At 37.1% G+C, this 15467-nt stretch overlaps 1 protein-coding gene across 1 annotated transcript in view; it reads left to right on the forward strand.

Moving 5' to 3' along the window:
- GPC6 (glypican 6) overlaps positions 1 to 15467 on the forward strand; it is a 531236-nt gene that overhangs the window by 162503 nt on the left and 353266 nt on the right. The gene's annotated exons all lie outside the window — the stretch shown is intronic.

The following is a 15467-nucleotide window of genomic DNA, read 5'->3' on the forward strand; positions in this document are numbered from 1 at the left end:
CTATATTTAGGGATGTTGATTGTGTCTCTGTAAAATAAAGTCTTCTGAAATACAGAGGATGGGGCAGAAGGTGTGGTACAGAAAAACTGATAACCCTGCACCTGTCCTGCATTACTTGAGAAATAAGGAAGAAAAATCCCAACAGACTGGCATCCCCTTATTTTTATTGATGGAGGACTTAATATTTCCCTAGTCTCATTTTAAGAACATATGCTAAATTATGCCACCTCTTCACACTGTAGATTTACTATGCTCAAATGAGCTAAGTAATTTTAAGGAACTTTTTAAAAAAAAGATGTCTTACTGCACAGCTAACTTACTTCAGGCTTAACTACTAGGAAAAGCCTTTTCTCCCCTCTTCTGTCTCATCTTAGAGCAATCATGTTGTTTCAAATAGGCAGTGATTACGGATTTAGCAAATGCTGCATTGCTTTTTGGCCTGGCCAGAACTGAAGTTCTCAGTGAAGTGTTAAGCACCTTCAAATGGATAACGAGCACATTTTGCTGGTTGCTGAGAGCAAATGATGGCTTTTTTCAATTATTTTCTCTGCTGCAATGGAGGCAAGCAGAACCCAGCTCCAGCAAGCAAGGCATGGCTGTTAGATGTCTCGAGTGATATACACCAGCAAAGCCACTTTGCCTGGGTCATTTCCTCTCTGTGTCAAAGGAATAAGACAGCTCTGAAGTGTCCAATGCCAGCTAGGGGGTTAATGTATATTTTAAAATAAATATTTGATTTGGCCTTGGTTTCTAGGTTCTAAATTTCCTGTAATTCTTGTTTCTTTTTGTCAGCCTCTTTTTCTACGCTGTGTATCACCCTTCCAGTTACCTCCTGTCTTCTCCCCACTGTTTCTCTCTTTTCCTTCTTTCTTTGTCATGTCTGTCATGGCAAAGGCATGATGACTCTGCCTAGTAGCTGGACAATTTGAATGAGTAGCCAAAGTTGGATATTGAAATGGGAATGGGGGTAGTCATCCCAGGTAATATCCACACAAGCCAGCTCCTGCTTGCTTTTGCCAACAACCCTGTCCCAAGCGAGAACACACTGTTGTTTCCTTCTGCTAGCACAAGTTTCAGTTATTTACTATAAAGGTGTTGGAGCACTGAAGCACACTACCCGGAGACGTTGTGGAGTCTCCTTCTCTGGAGACTTTCAAGATCCATCTGGATTTATTTCGGTGTGACCTGCCCTAGGTGTTCCTGCTTTGGCAGGGGGTTTGAACTTGACAATCTCTAGAGGTGCCTTCCAACCCCAACCGTTCTGTGATCCTATGATTCTAAAATTCTTCCCTCAATTTCTGTCCAGCAAGTCCAAGAGAAACACTTGTCTTTGCCAAGACTAATCTGATCCTTCACTGAATGCAATGCAATTCTTGCTAAGGTTTGGTAATAAACCAGCGCAGGCAATACTTGGGATGGGTCTGCAGTTACACTCCATAGCTCACCCCTTAAATCTTTATGATTTCTTTCAGCTTCACAGTGACATGATAAAAATTTATTACTGAAAACCTGGGACAGGACCTTGTCTGGTATTTATACTCTTAAGTCAGAAAGGATGATTAATTTTCTGCATATTTAAGATCTAAGTGTTAGTGTTTGACAGTACTTGACAGGGAGTGTGTTTGGGATTTGTTACCAATTCAAATTTAGAAGTGGAAATAGGAATGCCCATTTTATACCAATCACAAGCTACTTGCACAACAGTGCTTTTCAGAGGGGTTGGAAAACCCTTACAGGACAGTAATATTAATTTGGAAAATGACATATTTTAAAAGAGATTTACTCAGGAAGGATAATCATAAGAGTTGCAGAGAAGCATGTTTAATATGGTCCAAGGAAAAAGCTGACAAACAGCTTTTCAGATGGAGATGTTGACTGGATAAAGGCACCTAGTTCTGTAAGCAAAGTGATTTTCTGTGCTTTTTTGAGCCCTAAGATTGTTGCAGAAGCTCCTGCTTTTTTATAAATAAACAGGACTCTTGAAAGAAGCTCTAGTCATTATTTCTTTCTTTTGCTAATGCAAACAGTCCCCCCAACCTCTGAGTACCAGTTAACTCCTTTTATTAAGAGTAGAAGTCCTAAATAACTGCTTTCAGCTTCTGATTCCTGAGTAGGAGTAAAATGAAACAAAGAGATTAACTAGCAAGACAGAGTTGTCATTTCCTCACAGTGATTTCAACTAATTTAAGAAAATATTAGGCTAAATATCCTATCCTATCCTATCCTCCATCAGTTATCTCACCTTGAGATCTGTCATTATTGTAGTACTCATCTAATTCAAGCAGAATAGCTTAGGTTCTAATTACCTGTCCAATTCTCAGTTTTAATTGCACAAATAGCATGTAATTTTTCCCCCTATGTAACCATATACAGCTTTCTGAACATGATAGGAATGAATACTTACTCAGACTGCTAATCTCAATGCCTATGTAGTGGATCTTATTTCCTCTCCCTCCTTCAAAGTTATGAACTTTAGAACCACTATTAAGGATGAGAGTTTCAAATCCTTTAAAATCAGGTCAAGCAAGCAGCACCTTGTAAAACCAAGATTAAACAGCAAGTGATAATGTTTAATCCAATTCTGTTAGATTTTACATCAGAAGAAACACTTAAGTGACATAGATCTTGTGCTGCATTTTACTCCAAGGTCCAAATTTGTTTGCTGTTCCTTCCCCAAACTATATGAAAAATATTAAAACTTGGCTAAATGAAATGTTTGAACAGTGTTTAACATTTGGTTTCCTGAAGTATACTTTATGACTTCTGTCACTGTAATGTGTAAGTACTTCATATATTGGCTAGGTGTGCTAAGGGTTTCAAATCTTCTCTGAGGCATGCAGACTGACTAGCTCCATTTTACTGATGGGAAATTAAACCATAAACTTATGTATAGCTCTTTTGCAAGCAGACATGTCACTCTGCTGGACCTACAAACAGCCTCCTTGGTGGGATCTTAAGAAAATGTCGATGTACTTCACTTCTAGAGCATCTACCAAATCAGAATGCAGACAGATGTCACTTCACAGACACATCGTTTTCCTTTTCATTTACTGTGAATTCAATCACTCCTATTATGTATGGTAGCAAGTCGTTATCTTCTCCTAAGGCAGTGATCCAAAGGTAATTGAAATAGCATACGAATTCCAGCATAAAGGCCTTTCCATAGTTACAGCTTATTTCTCAGACAAGATCACTACTCATCACCATTTCCTTAACTTTTAAACTACCATTGTTTACATGGGCTGCCTAAGTGCTTCTGGTTTTAACCACACGTTCAGAGATCCGGGCTCTCGGCTTCTCATGATAATACATCAGAGACACTTACTAATGATAAATAGATATCTGTAACATACATCACAATGCTTAAAATTTATTAAAAACAGAGAAAGTTTGTATAGTGTTAGACATTTCTTAAGCTAAGTTTTGTCTTTGTGCTACAGAAGAAAAAAAAAACAAACCTCTGAAAACACAGAATTCTGTAACTCAGCCGTGTCTCTTCTCCTTCTTGTTCATTGCGATTCTGTCTACAATTTGGTTCTTAGTACTTTGTTTTGGGTTGTATGTCTTTGGAAAAACCAGATGTTGCATCACAATTGCTGTTGATTTCTCAGAGTGTCATACTGTTGTAAAATCCTAACTACACACTGTTTCACACTTCCTGAAGCTAAATGATGATTTTTCCTACTGCAACTTCTATCTTTCTTCCTTGCATGCAGTGGTAACTTAACATCTTCCAGTACCTGAAATATACAAATTTAGTTGCATACCTAAAAAAATGTAAAAGACTCTGTTCTTGGCTGAGGTCTTATTACCAGTTGGAGCACATTAGCTATGCTCGCAGTGAACACTTTCTGGGTTGGTTTCATTTCAAAGGAATCCAGTCTCACAGTCCAAGACCATCCTGGCATGTGAAAAAAAGCATGGCTAAGTGCACCAGAAATGTATGCCTGATCCAAACTTAAAGGTCTAATGTAAATTCATCCCTGAAATGTAGTGTTCCCAGACACACACGAAGTTCCTCCTTGTGGAATCTGCTGACTTTTCACAACTGGTATTTCTTACAACTAATGATGGTTTTGGATTGGATGGAAAAATGAGATCTTTTGGTCACATACCAGATATGGATGAGATCACTTGACCCTGCTATCAATATGCTCACTGTTATGTCAGAAAGTGGCTTAAGTAAGTACTGTGGAGCAGAAAAGGAGGGGATTTAGCTGCAAAAGAGATTTTTAAAAAAAAAAGATGGTGATGCTACCCTACTGAAAAAAAATAATTGGTACTTATACAGAATCTTTTATGAAATGGTAAATTTTCTAAAATTTATTTTCCTCACTTATACCTACAAAAATATGAGGGGGCTTTTTCTTGTAAATTAATTTATCTGTGAGCCAGGTATACTAAATAAGTTTTGTAAATTAAGGGCAAATATCAATGTAAATATAATCTGTGTTAACATCATAAATGACAAGTAAGAAAACTGGGTCCATTTGATTCCATCACTATTTCTTGTTGTCATAGACAAATATTTTTTTAAAAATTTGTATAAATATTTACAGAAATAGAAAAAAATATTTTAGAGTTATTAATTATAATGCAATGAGTAAATAAAATATACTACCTGTTTTTGTCTACTAAGGGATCGCTGTCTTCTGCTAACTCTAGGAAAAGTGTTTTCAAATCATCACTATTAATGGGTGATTTTTTTTTTAATTTGTAATTAAATGTTTTGTAAAGATAATATTGATCAATTTTCAGTGTAAATCCAAAGGCATAGTATTCCATGTCGACAGGATGAACATCTCTTCTTAAAAGTCTTCATCAGGCTCATTGTCCAGACATTTTTATTGGAAAATTGTTGCAGAAACTTTTTATTCTGTTTCATAGAAATCATCTAATTCCTAAACAAGTTGTATTAATGGTTGTTTGTTCTTATGCCTGTTTTATCCATTATCTTAAATAGCTCTCTTTTCTCCTTGATGTTTAGCACTCATATGTAATACATAATAATCATATCTGGCCCTGACCCAACCTTCATAATGTTAGGTTAATTATGACAAGCTCTTTTAGTGTCCTGTGGTATGAGGGGTTCTCTATTCTTTTGATTATCCTAATGGTCACATTAAAATGACCAATGAATCCCTGGTTGATAGGTTAAATTTGATATTGCGCTTCTTTTCAAAGTGCTGAGAAGACAACCATAAATAAACAAAATCCATTCATTTCATGTTCCTTCCAGTGATCTTTTCTGCCTGTCATTATTTTAATAGAAAACCAGATTCCCTAACTAGCAAATAACCCCTAAACAGAATTATGATGTTCATATCTGTGGTTATAACCAAATGAACATCAGGAGGCAGCTATGATTCACCAGCTTTTTGCTGCCCACTGGATTGCTTTGCTCTTTATCAGCCATCAAATCAGCAACTATTAGAGTTCACACACATATAACTCCAATATACTAAGTTCCACCTTATTTTAAGCAAGCCCCAGCATGACGCTTGCATGACAGATTTCTTCCTAAATTGCTGTCACCTACTGTGCTTTTCCAGCTACAGGTCAACAAGGTTTGTTCCACGGAAAATCCCAAATCTAATAGTTACCCTGAAGTTAGAAGTAATATTTCTGTTCCATGGAGGAAAAGGCTTATGTCATGAAAGTAGACTTTCTGGTCAATCAAACCAATTAGCACATGCCTACTTGCCTTTCCTATCTCCCAGGGTTTGCAGCGTGTCCTGTTGTTGTGGTTCCTTGTCTCTCTCCTGCCTGCCTCACCATCAGTGTCATGTTTCAGGCCCAACATGACAACAAATGAACAGCCCCATGACCTCTCACTCAGCTTCCCCCCACACACACACTCACTCTGGGATGAGGAGGACAAAGCTCCTGGGTCAAGACAAAGGACAAGGAGGGTTCTTCACCAATTAAGGTCCCAGGAAAAACAGACTCAGCTTGGGGAAAAAATAATAATTTAATTTCACACTCATCAAACACACACAGAACACAGACACACAAAGAGCAGGGCTTGCATATGTTACCCCACCCCTCCCTTCTTCCTGCCCAAATCACTTTGTTCCCGGTTTCTCTCCCTCCTTCCCCCCAGCGGCACAGGGGGACAGGGGATGGGGTTTAGAGTCAGCTTCAGAAGCTCCCACACTTAAAAACAGCTTATAAAGTGCTTCAAGATCTTTGGATGAAGAGCAGTAAACAAATGCAAAATATTGGTTTCTTTTCTTTGGGCTAGAATAATATATTATACCATTAAGCTTTGTTAGGAGGTAGAATAAGAATGTCAGTACAATAAGCAGACATGTTATAAACACTATATGACTGATACAGATAATAAGAAATGGCAATGTATGGACAAAGATACAGTTTTAGCCCAATATTTTTTTTCTGTTCCAGTGTATATACATGGCATGAGGCTCCAGAATGCTCTGGGAGGGGAAAATTTGGGAACACTTGGTGCCTTAACATCAACCCAACTTTTATCTGAGCAATCTGGATAGATCAAGAAATTAAAAAGGCTGAAGAATCTAACTGGCAGAGAATCACAAGCTTATCTTTTCAAAGAAGATTAGCAAACATTCTGAGTGTGATTCACATGATGATCTACATTGCAGGCATCTTTACCTGCGCTGGTCACTCTTGGTATTTTTTAGTCAATTAAGACTTTTTATGTCCTTCATGTGCATTCCACATCTATATTCTATGAAGCACTCATCCTGTTTACTAAGAGGGACCCTACTGTGGCCAATTTGAATACAGATACCAGCACTCACAGAATGCCAAGTTAGGTGACACAAACCCAAACTTTTAAACAATTATGTCACAAATCAAACCTTTTCCTAAACTCACTCTCTACCTTGCATTGTAAACATAGACTTGTGAAAGTGAATACTGTATTACCTGTGCTTCTTTGTAATGAATTGTGACAAAATAGTGAAAACAACATTTCCAGACCAGTCAGAGAGCAACCATGTCTTTAAGGAGCTGTACAGGATTAGCACAAGCTTCACACATCATTATGCCTTGTCAGTGAAGGGGTGCACACATGCACCCCCATGCACACCTCTCTCCCATGCAGCTGTTTACACTAGCTGAACATACTTGACCATGGCTAAATTCTACTATGAAAAAAAAAAAAAAAAAGAAGTAGGTTTGTGGAGGTAAAAAGATAATTTTTTACTAATTTTTACCTCTACTAGTTTTATCAGGGTTTTTTTCATGTTTAGAAGCTGGTCATTGTAACATGGATGCTTTGCTACTGTAATAGATAGCAGCTTAGGGAAACGTTCCTCTCTATCACACTCATTAGGTATTTCTCCAGAGACAATTTAGAAGGGCTGTATTAGGGAAATAAACATTTAGAACAAAAAAGGAAAAGAGAGTCATAAGAGGTTAAGAACTCAATAAAAATTTAACATTCAGTCACTGACTATAAATATTTAAAGTACTATTGATGATGATGAATGAAGAAATAATGGATCAGTATCTGTAGAAATAAGCATTTTCCTGCTAACTAGGCACTTTTATGGAAAGGAATGAATTTTTTTTATTATTTTTTAGTCTATACAGTTAGAAGAGGCCTACAATACATGTTATTCCAGGGTGGTGAGTTTACGTCAAGATTATCACCATTGTTTTCTATTGAGGCATGAATAGATTTGCACTTAACGTTTACAAGTGTGGATCTAAGTATTGGTATTCTTAAAAGGTGGCAATGAATCAGTAATCATGTCTATTTTTAAGAGTGATAGATGTATTACTTTCTGAGGTTTTATGAAAAAGATCTAGAAGTATTCAGATTGATGCACACTTCTGTATTTTATGCACAATTAGTAAAGATTGCTGTGACTAAGTACATTAGTATATAGTCCTGACTTTGACAGTTACTTCTCTAGCACATGTATAAACATGCACACATGACAGACAGCATAACATGGAAGGTATATAATAATGTCAGGATGATCATTAGGTTACTATCTGTTTTTCCTAAAGTTTTAGAGCCACATAATCTTGTGCCACTGGCTTTTATAATGGTTTAAGTGACGTGACAGAAGTCATGATGAGAAGGAATCGGCTGTTTTGATTTCTGTGACTCACTCTGCACAGTTCAGGTTGATTTGAACCCCTTCCTCAGCTTTTTTTTGTTTGGTTGTATGTATGTTTGTTTCTTTAGGGTGTGGGTTTGTTTGTTGGTGTGTTGTTGGGTTTATTTCATGGGGTGGTGTGGAAAGGTTATCCTCTTACTTGATGGTGATCGTCACTGTTTTGGACAGTGATAGGTGTAACCTTTCTTTCAAGGTTCCAGACCTCCAACTGCAAAAGGACTGTGTGAATGATCTTTTTGATACAATTTAGCATAAACATTTGCCTTTTATTTACATTTTCATTCTTTTTATGCACATCTTCATTAGGCACATTTATAGCAAACTGTTGTGGAAAAGAAAACTGTGTGCTCTTCTCAAAATTAGGAGAATCTGATTTTTATATCACATTTGAAAGTGATCGTGGTAACAATACAAGCAGTTAAGCACTTTTGACAAAAATTGTCCACTGAAGTATGCAGTTGTTCTCACCATTCAGACACTGCCTGTATAGCTTGCTGGAGCAAGGTTATAATAAATAGGAACAGGGAAGAGAACTGTGTTAGTTCTGTGACTAGGCACGAATAGCTAACACTATCTACATTTTCTTAAAAGGTTATCCAAAGTGTAAGTGATTATGTATATTTCATTAATGGCCAAATACTAAAAAATACTAAAACTGCTAAAAAAAAATCAAGGTTGTGGAGGAATGTACCCAAGTGTTATTTTTTGGGTGCATTTTTTAATCTCTTCTGATACATGACAGTCTTTTTTAACCACAGGCACAAAAAGTTCACCTTTTGACACAGTTCTTTCTCCTCACACTATTCTTGACCTATGTCTTCCAAGCAGAAGCTAATCACATAACAAGAGGACCAGCCTTCCATATCAGTATCTACATCCCCAACCCATATCTTATCAACTATGCTGCCGTTTTTATACTTTATGAGTATGTGAGTTACTACACTGGTTGTAGCCCTCAGTCTGAAAAACCCATATAATCATTCTGTCATTTCTCATGAAGAAGCATTAAATCATAGAATGGTTTGGGTTGGGAGGGACCTAAAAAATCATCTAGTTCCAACACCTGTGCATGGGCAGGATCACCTCCCAATAGACCAGGCTGCTCAATTTCCCATCCAACCTAACATGGGCAACTGAAACTCTGTCATGGTGGGTATGTGGAGAAAAATCTCAGCAGAGGTCTACAATGGTTACTTTGATTCTAAATGGGAAAGTGAAGAGACCAAAAGGGTTTTGGACTGTATTGCTGACTTTGTGGTATGTGTGATAAAGACAAACAAAGTCAGACCGCAAGACTTAATGTGTAAATGAGAAGTATTACAAGACAGCACATGGGTAAAAAAGACAATTTTGAAGGGTAGGAAACATTTCTGGCACTTCAGAAGACCAGCAGCTTCCTTTTTTTCTTCTGTGATGCTTCAGAACCTCTCTGTCCTCCTCAAGCTAATCCTCAGGGTGCATGAGAGGCAGTCTCCCACATCACACTAGTTAGACTCACCTCAGGAATTTAAAAGCATGTCATTAGCAGTTTCCTGAAATAATGGATTAAAAAATAAACTAAAAATCAATTCAACTGCCAAGGTCAATGCCTTCTTGGAGAAGGTAGGAAAGAAAAGGAAGTAATTTTCTGGCTTCTTTCAGAGAAGGATCTGATGGTTTACAACAGTGAAAACACACTGTTTTCTGAGCTTTTAAATCTGTATCTTCTTAAATAACATTAGCTTCACTTACTTGTTATTATAGTGAATTATTGTAATTTTCTAGTTCAATCTAGGATAGGTATGTAATTTCAGGGGCAGCAATTTGTCATCAAATTCATATTTGTTTATTTGTTTATGTTCTTAAAGTTTGCATTTGGTAGTTTAAGAAATTTTCATTTGGTTTTTTGTGGTGGTGGTGTTATATGATCAATCAAAGTTGTATCAGATGTGTGAGCCTAAGGTGATACGTTCTGTAAGCACAAGTTTACCAGAAAAGTTAGGTTTTGGTTCTACAGAAGTTTTTTTTCCAGCATTTGCTCAAATACCTGCTGCCAAACAAAAAATTGATGTCGGAATGTTGTTCCAACAAGAAGCATTGCCAAATGATAAAATATTAATTCTTTTACTTTATATGCAGATATAAGAGAAAAAGCAATTACCGCTACTTTAATTGTTTCATAGATGAGTACGATTATGATGTTATTCATGCCATTTGCAGGCTAGATGTAAAAAATAACATCCACATCTTATAGTCAGAGATTTCATTTTAAAGTAAACCTTACCAGTGTTAGATATATTAAAGCAATAAACCAAGAGATTAAACTTTCATAAACAGTAAGAGCTCATTGTTTTGTAAATGGATGTATAATAACGTCTTTGTAGCTCAAATGAAACCATAAAACTGACTGGGCTTTTTAGTCTTTCTGCAAACTTTTGATTTATCTTTGTAATCACTTGTTAGGTTGTGTTTTGTTTTGTGTTTTTTTTAATGGCAATTAAACATTGAAAATGGGCTCCAGTCTTCTTGCTGCATTACTCTTCTCTTACTGAACTGCTGTCATTGCTTCATGATGACAAGCAATTTAGAGGTGCAAAACAACAATTAAAGTGTATGCAAGTCCCACTGCTACAGGTGTTTGTTACTAATGAATTAAATGATAGTTGTTGGAATGCGAGATTTATCTTTCTTCGTAACTTGTTCAGCAGTTGGATGGGGTACGTTTGAAAAGCCGGTGTAAACAGTCCACCACCACAGAAAGGCTGTAGCTAATCACAGAATCATAGAATGCCAGGTTGGAAGGAACCTCAATGATGATCATCTGATCCAGCTTTTCTAGGTAGGAACACAGTTTACATGTGATGACCTAGCACCTTGCCAAGCTGAGTCTTAAATGTGTGCGGTGTTGGGGAATCCACCACTTCCCTGAAGACAATATTCCAAAGCCCTTGTGTTCTCGTAGTGAAAAATTTCCTTCTAATATGCATGATCAACCATCTTTTTCTTTGTTTGGTTGGGTTTTTTTATTTAGTTGGTTTGTTTTGTTTGGTAAGCTGTATTTTTTTTTGAGAGAGAGAGTGTTCATGCCGAACAAAAGTTACTAGGACCCTCTCAGCCCCCCTCTATCACATTATTGCTTTAGGCGTATCAGCACTAAAGAGTGCTAAGAACCTATTTTGTTATTGAACAAATTTGTTGACTTAAACTGCGTTTTTTTTTATGTGGCAACTTCTGAGAGTTGAACAGCACCATAGAAAAAACTTCCCTCTGGAAGAAGTAATCACAGCAGCAGAATTTCACTTCTTATTTCCCATTGCAGTCCAGCTAGTTGGAAAAGTATTATCCATCTCTGTACCCAGTCCACAAAGAGGAGAGACGACTTGTAACCTAGGAATGTGTCATGATGATAGGATCAAGCCTTTCCTATTTTTAAATACTAAGTGTGCCCTTTTTGCTTTGCTTTTAATTTCCAGCATCCTGTCTTCGTATTTTTTCTTAAAGCCTGTATTGAATTTCATGTTCCTATCTTTTAAATGCATTATTTTCATCTATTACATCAATTACTATCTGCAACCATTAATGATTTTTTTTTTTTCTGCCAAATATAATCAGCATGGCTCTGCAAATAAGCCAGACCTAAAAATATACTAGAGAACTAATATCTACATATTATGGAAGAAGGCAGTAAATCCTGAAATAGCATCAGCTTTGAGTTCTGCTTTTTTAGATTAATTTCCCATCCACAACTCCTGTCAGTTAGTCAGTGTGTTTCTAGGGTATCCTTACTGCATGGTATTAATTTAAAGACTTTTAATTGTGTGTTGTTTATGTAAAATGGAATGAACAAAGAAGAATTTTGGGGCTGAGTCTGAGATTTTTGCTTCCATTTGTTTAGCCTGCAGACACCATTTGCATGTAGCTTTTGTGGTGTAACTGTTTGTTTTTAAATCTGCTTCTGCTGACATTGTGGTGGGTTGGAAGTGCAGATAATAACAGATGACAGTTCCTTTTGTGGAAGTTAAGAACTGGCTGATTAATTGTTATTATGTTACACTCTAGAGGAAACCTTGTAATTAAACCACAAAAAGCTACATTAACATCATGGTAAGGGTCTGACTTAATCTCAAAAAAACCAAGAAAATTCAAAGTTAATGATGAAGAGCCTAATGTTGCCTGGTTTAGGTCAAGTGCTGTTCTTTGGAAAAGAGCTTAGTCAGACTATCATGGCTGCTTCTGTGTGTGGTTAGGGCAGCTGCATCTAAACCAAATTAAGTCTTTTGACTTTTCCTTGTGCATGCTTGCAGATCAGGCTTTATAAAAAAGACTATTGAGTGCTCAGCTCAGCAGTTGTATTTGGAGCTAGGTCTGGTGGTAGATTTCATGTGTCCAGGTACCTAGTCCTTTAAGCCAGAGGATGATCTCAGTGATTCTTTTATTTGAGAGCATATGTCCTGAAACCCTACCAGGCAAGTATTGGTACATTTGTGTGGCATATTTTGATTTGCAGTAAAATGCTATTTCTTTGCTTCTAAAGTTTGGTAGAAGAGCCACCTGGTCTATTTGTAAGAGTGCTTTTCTAGAAGCTAAAATTTTCCAAGTTTTAATACCCACTCTGTTCTGGAGGTAATTTTAATTTATTTTTGTGATCACACTTCCTTGTATTGCTTCACGTTTCTTGTCTCACTCATATATACTGACTGAAGATTTCAAACCCTGTAGAAAATGTATGCAGACACACTATTGAAATGAAACCTTCCACTAAAATTTGTGTAGTTAAATGTATGAGGCAAGTCAGTGGTTAGTTGACAAGCTCATGACAGTGACTGCTTCCCCATCTCTCCCTTTCTCCATTCCAGTCCATAACTCTTGGAGAGTTACATCATGTACCTGCAGCCTGGGTTGTTACTTGCCATACCCTTCTCCATGGCAGCTGATTAGGAGCTTTGATACTCCTGATAGGTCTTGATTTTATGTAGCCCCCTTTTGTGTGAACAACTCAGGCAACACAGACCTTTATTCTCTAGCCTGTATGATCCCATGACAATTTCATAGCCCACTTTGCATCTGTCATGGGTAAAAAGTTACACATAGGTCGATAGAGTTAACAGTGAAGTGGCAAAGACAGATGACTATTTGAAAAATTCACATCCTGTAACAAAAAAGCCTCACTCCTTAGGTATGGGCATCCTTCCACCTCATATCCCTGAAGATTACATTCACATATATATGCAAAAAAGCAATGTCCAGTGCTTAGTACTGAAACTAGAGAAAGAAACACGTAAATGCACAAATTGCTGAACTGATGGCAAGATTGATGTGTAGTCAGTTATTTCTTGGCATTTTTCAAAACATATACCAAAAAATTAGTTTCATGAGCTTCTTACTTTAAAGAACAATAATGACAAGTGAACTGTGTATATTAAAACTTTATGAAAACATAAACCATTTTTTAAATATTAAGAAATCACTCAATTATGAAATTTAAACAATGCAAATGGACTCCAGAGATATGACTGCAGTTCTAGGAATGTACTAGTTTGTGAGCTGTCACAGCTAAAACATTCAAAATAAGAATACATTTTTCATGTCATTCTAAGGCTTTAAAAACAGTACAAAAATCTTTATTTTGCAGTTTCCAGATTTCACACTTAGGCCAGGACACGTTTTAGATGCATATTCCATCAAATCTGTCCTACTTAGTTATCATCAACCACTGAATTTTAGATATGATGCAGTCATCCTTGTTTTGGGAAGCTAAAAGAATGTGGTCTTACCTCCAAAGGGTTTACTATTCTAAACTCTTACCTCTATAAATATGCAAAAAGAAAATTCTGTAAAAGGAAGATATAATTCAATGGTTTTGAGCAAATTTTTTTTTCTCTCTCTTTTTTTTGGTTTCTAGATCATACTCTCTAGCAGTGCTGTCCTGGATCTGGGCATACAACATCTCTCTTACTTCATCTAAGCTTTCCTGGCTCCTTTTATGCGCATTTCTGAAGTGCTTAATTTGCTTTTTGTCCCCTCTGCCCCTTGCTCTCCTGGAGAGAAGTCCAGCTGCTGGCATCCACACACAAACCACCCCCAGTCTCCATGGCTGTCTCATGGAAGTGCTGTAGTTTGCATGGAATTGATACTTCTGCAGCTTTAGCTGTCTGGTTTACCCTTCTCCTGAATGAAGGCCAGACATTTTACTCACTGGCTGCAATGAGCATTTATTCTCTAATAGATCTAGTTATAATAACTTAATATTTCTTTATTAAACCACAGCCCTAGGTCAATTGGTATTTTAAAATAGGTGCAAGCTGAAACCTTAAAGGTTGCAGGAGATTTTACCTATTTTACCCACACAGAATCCTAACTGATGTATGTAACACCAAACAACAAAGCTGTCATCTAGAGGAATACTCTTCTAGCAGCTGTAAGAGCCTTGCTTCATGCCAGTACCCGACTTAAATATTTGATTTGTAAATACTCTTGCTAAGTAGTGCTTGAGAAGCACATTAAAAATGATTGCTCATGAGCTACAAATCTCTTAACTTACAGCTACTGTATATATTGCACAGCTGGCTGTCATGATGCTAGCAAGATTTTTGCTCCATGATCAAACAGAAGTTTAAAATTCAAAGCATTCTTGTTGGTTATCATTACTGTCATTTCTGTGCCTTCCTGTGAACAGGCTAAGAAAAACTTTTCCACCATCCAAGAACCACCCACCTAAGATGAACTTCTAGCAAAGTTGCCATCTCCATGCAGAATGAGTATCTTGCTGTTTTCACTGAAGCTAGACCCTTGCCGAACTCTGCCTGTTGGGGCCCACTTAATTTGAAATAGTTGGAGCACTGCACACAAACCAGACACAGAAGGACACAAAAACTACATTGGCAAATGATCTGTCAAGTGACCCATGAACAAAACTGAGATTGAGTTGCCCTTTGAAATAAACCTATTTGAATTTTATTATCTCTAGAGCACCTTGTGTCTCTAATCTTGTGAAAGGTTAGTATTTCATCCATCAGAGCAAGATTAGAGCTCTAGTTGATGCCTGTGCTTGATGATAACTGAATGCAGAAGCTGGGGCTGGAGGAAGGAGATTCATTACTATCAGCAGTTCATAGGAAGACTGGGTAAATAGACGCTCAAGGAAGCAGATTTGCAATATAGACCACATCTATTCCAGGTCAGGATACCAGAAATCAAAGGAGCAGAATGTCAGTGAAGATTTAAACTTTTTAACAATAATCCAAGCAAAGCAATGTTACCTTATTCTCAGCCTTTTATTTCATGTCGAAGATTAGAACCCAAATGGCTGCTGCCTACTAGGCTGAAATGCTAATCACCTCCTTGGAATATCTGTCAAGAAAATGCTAAGACTGA

This window comes from Apus apus, chromosome 1 (genome assembly GCF_020740795.1).
Source record: "Apus apus isolate bApuApu2 chromosome 1, bApuApu2.pri.cur, whole genome shotgun sequence".
NCBI lineage: Eukaryota > Metazoa > Chordata > Aves > Apodiformes > Apodidae > Apus > Apus apus.